The sequence below is a fragment of the Puma concolor genome, unplaced genomic scaffold (assembly GCF_028749965.1).
Source record: "Puma concolor isolate L17-30 unplaced genomic scaffold, mPumCon1.1.hap2 unalloc_scaffold_8, whole genome shotgun sequence".
In the NCBI taxonomy this organism is placed as follows: Eukaryota; Metazoa; Chordata; class Mammalia; order Carnivora; family Felidae; genus Puma; species Puma concolor.
The window spans coordinates 363,598-368,564 of NW_028240291.1; positions in this window are offsets into that span (position 1 = coordinate 363,598).

The following is a 4,967-nucleotide window of genomic DNA, read 5'->3' on the forward strand; positions in this document are numbered from 1 at the left end:
CCTTGCTCTCAAAATTCATTCCCCATCTGTGTATTTTGTGACTTTGACGATAACATGCCTTGGAGATGGTTGGTTTTTGTTAAATTTAATGGGAGTTCTCTGTGCTTCTTGGATTTTGATGTGTTTCCTCCCCCAGATTACAGAAGTATTTGCTATTAGTTTCTCACACAAACCATCTGACCCCTTGTCTCTCCACCTTCTAGACCCCTATGATACAAATGTTATTCCTCTTTAATATGTCACTGAATGCTCTAAGTCTTGCATATGTTTTGCCTTTTCTCTCTCTCTCTTTTTTTTTTTTTTTTTTTTTTTTTTTTTTGCTTCATTGTTTCGCATGATTTTACCTTCTTACCACTGATTCATTGCCTTGCTTCATCTATCCTCGCTGTCATGGCATATATTCCAGTATTCCAGATTGTATTTCGGTATTATTTTTAATTTTGGCCTGACTAGATTTTACTTTTTATCCCTAGGGATTCTCTAGTGTTCTAGGTTTTTTTTTCAATCCAAGCTAGTTATTTTTTAATCGTGGTTTTAAATTCCAGTTCAGACATCTTACTTACAACTGTGTTGATTAAATCCCTGGCTGTCATTTCTTCCTCTTATTTCATTTGGGATGAATTCCTCCATGTTATCATTTTGGAGGAAAAATAAACTCTACACATTACAATCAAACAAACAAACAAACAAACAAATAAATAATAAAAATCAAACAAAGGATACTGGATTCTCAATTTGTTTTGGTCTCCTTACTTTGTTGAGAGAAGCTTGACAGAAAAGAGCAAAAAGAGAGAAAAGAGAAATTTTAAAAATGAAAATTAAAAAATTAAAAAAAATGGAATCTAAAGTGAAGAAACTGTATCCCAGGAATAAAAAAAGAAATATACAGAAAAACGGAAGTAAAGAAAATCAACAAATGGATAAGCAAACAAAATGAAATCCATAGGAAGCTAGATCCAGTACTGAGAACTAAAACTTTGCAGCACACTGTCTATGGTCCATATACTAAGTAAGTGAAAGAGAAATGTGCTGGTCTTCTGGGGGATGTGCATGGAGGGCGCTGGTGGGTGTAAAAGTTCCATTCTTCACTTGGTGGTGACGCTTAGCTCCCTGGGGTAAATCAGTGTGGGTGTGCTAGATGTGAAGATGGCTTCATCCTGCTCTCTCTAGTTTCTGGTACAGGAAATTTGTTCCCTCACAGATACGTGCTCAATCACCCTTTCTTTGTCTTAGGCTTCCATCTGCCTAAGTTGGTGGTAATTTAAATTAAATTCATTCTTTATTCCTGCATTCCTTACATTTTAGATACATGTTATGTTTTGCATGTTTTATTTTGTGAGTTCCTTGATGGCTTTTTAACAAAAAGCCATGTTAACATTCTGTTAATATTTTAACAGAAATATTCCATTTTTCTAATTCTGTGTTTCCTACATTGAGACTGTCACTTCTGGTCATTCCTGTTCTCCTCAGAGTCCCCTTTAATATTTCCTGCAGGTCTGGTTTAGTGGTCATAAATTCCTTTACTTTTGTCTGTGAAACTCTCTCTCACCTATTCTAAAAGTTAGCCTTGTGGATAGAATGCTGTTGGCTGTAGATTTTTTCCATTGAGCATTTAGAATATAAGATGCCACTCCCTTATGTTTTGCCATATTTCTACTGAAAAACCCCAATAGCCTTGCTGGAATTCACTTCTACTTCTTTGGACTTGCTGCTTTAAAATTTTTCTTTATCAATATATTTTGCCAACTTAATTGTACTATTCCTTGATGCAGGTCTGCTTTTCTGAATTTTGTTGGGCATTCTTGTGCCTGTTGGATACGGATATATTTCCTTACCCAGAATAAGGAAGTCTTAAGCTTTTGATTCCTTCAAATAAATTTTGTTCCACCTTGTCTATCTCTTCTTCTGGGACTCCTATAATGTGAATATTAATGAATATTATAATATTTTGTGGAGTCACTGAGTTCCCCAAGTCTATTCTAATTCTGCATAATTTTTGTTTCAGGGTCATTTTTACTTCAATAAACACATCAAAGCACACCTCGTTGAATGTCGAAATACTCCCCACTGCAATCAAGGAGCTCTGCAGTGGACTGACAAGTGGCAAAGAGCAGACAACACACTACAGCACAGTGCACACAGCAAACACCAGAAACACTTCCTGAAGTGCCGGGATCTGGACAGTGTATGTCACCTTCTAATATAGCCGTACTCTTAGATGAAGGAAACATAACAAGCTTTCAAAACATGCAAAAGACAGAAATTTACTCAAAATGGCAACATGGAAGAATTCTCTCCAAAAGAAATGCCAGGAAGAAATCACAGAAGAGACTTGCTGCAAACATATAGAAACAGTATATCTGAACAAGAATTTAGAACAACAATCATAAGACTACTAGCTGGACTTGAAAAAGCATACAAGGCACCAGAGAAACCCTTGCTGCAGAGAGCAAAGATCTAAAAACTAGTCAGGATGAATGAGAAAAATAGTAGGATGGAGATGAAAAACAACTGCATCAGTCACAATGAGGATTGAAGAAGCAGAGAATAGGTGAACTAGAAGATAAAATTATGGAAAGTAATGAAGCAAAAAAGAAATCCATTAGATGTAAGGGAAGACTTAGATAACTTAGTGATTCCATGACAAAAAACAATTTCCATACCATACTAATCCCAGAAGCAGCAGCAGCAGCAGCAGCAGCAGCAGCAGCAGCAGCAGCAGCAGCAGCAGCAGCAAGAAATGGGGGCAGAAGGCTTATTTGAAGAAATCGTAGCTGAGATCTTCACTAATCTGTGAAGGAAAAGGGATTCAAGTCAAAGAGGCACAGTGACACAGACACTTCCCTTCACAATCAATAAAAACAGGTCAACACAATGACATACAGTGAGGTTTACAAAATACAAAAATAGAAAAATTTGAAAGCAGCTAGGGACAAAAGAAGGTTAACAGAAGACCTGTCCACTGAAACTTGGCAGGCCAGAAGGGAGCGGCAGGAAATATTCAATGAGCTGAATAGGAAAAAAAAAAAATATGACACCAAGAATCCTTTATCCAGCAAAGCTGTCATTCAGAATAGGAGAGGTAAGGACTTTCCCAGACAAAGGAAAATGAAAGAAGTTAATGACCACTAAAGCAGCCCTGCAAGAAATTTTAAGGGGGGCTCTCTGCATGAAGAAAAAAGACCAAAGGAACAAAGGCTACAAAGGACAGAAAACATCATCAGATACACCACAGCTACAGGTAATGCAATGGCACTGAATTCTACCTTTCAAAATCACTCAATGTAAATGGACTAAATGCTCCAATCAAAAGACACAATATATCAGAATGCATGAAAAAAATATATATTCATCTATATGCCACCTATAGAAGACTCTATTTAGATCTTAAAACATCTTCAGATTCAAAGTGAGAGGATGGAGAACCATCTTTCATGCCAATGGAGATCAAAAGAAAGCCAGAGTAGCCATACTTATATTAGACATGCTAGATTTTAAAACAAAGACTGTAATAAGAGATGAAGAAGGGCATTACATCATAATAAAGGAATCAATCCATCAAGAAGAGCTAAGCATTGTAACTATACTCCCAAAGTGGAAGCAGAAAAATATATAAATCAATTAATAACAGATATAAATGACAAACTGGACTGGATGGTCTTGACTGACACATTCAGAATATTTTATCCTAAAGTAGCAGAATACACATTCTTCTCAAGTGCACATAGAATGAAGATAGAAGAATAGATCACATGCTGGGTCATAAATCATCCCTCAACAAGTACAACAAGATCTATATCATACCATGCATATTTATAAAACTATGCTATGAAACTTGAAATCAACCACAAGAAAAATTATACATTTATCAAAATTCTAGAGGAGAAATCAGCAAGTGACCTCTTTTACCTTGGCCACAGCAAATGTTTATTAGATGTGTTTTCAAAGGAAAAGCAAATGGAAGCAAAAATGTACGAGTGAGATCTCATCAGATAAAAATGCTTTGGCACAGCAAAGGAAACAATCAACAAAACTAAAAGGCAACTGATGGAATGGGAGACGATATTTGCAAATAAGATATCAGAAAATGGGTTAGTATCCAAAATCTGTAAGGAACTTATCAAACTCAACATTCAAAGAACAAACACCCAATGAATAAATGGGCAGAAAATATGAATAGATATTTATCCAGAGAAGACATCCAGATGGTTAACAGACACATGCAATGATGCTCAATATCACTCATCATCAAGGAAATACAAATTTCCAACAGTCAGAATGTCCCACCAGTCAGAATGGCTAAAATAACAACTGAGGACACAACAAATGTTGGCGAGGATGTGAAATTGGTATGAACATACACGGGTGCATCCCCTGTGAAGAACAAAGTAGGTAGGTTACTCAAAAATTTTTAAACAGGGGCACCTGGGTGGCTCAGTCATTTGAGCTTCTCTTTTGATTCAGATCATGTTCTCGCTCATAATTTGCAAGTTTGAACCCTATGTCGGGCTCTGTCTGTGCTGGCAGCTCAGACCCTAAAACCTGCTTTATAATCTATGCCTTCCTCTCCTTCTGCCCCTCCCCTGCTTGTGCTCTGTGTCTGTCTCTCAAAAATGAGTAAAACGTTACAAAATTTGAAAATATAACCACCCTACAATACAGCCATTGCACTTCTAGGTATTTATCTGATGGATCAAAAATGTTGATTTGAATCGATACATTGTGCCCCAGTGTTTACAGCAACACTATCCATAATGTCCAAAATATACACAGAGTCCAAATGTCTATCAACTGCTGAATGGATCAAGAAGATGTTGAATATATATATATGTGAATTCACATATATGTGAATATATATATATATATGTATATGTACACACACACATACACAATGGAATATATACGGGAGGTGTGGAATATATACTATCTCTCTCTATATATAGCATACACACAGTACTCACACACAC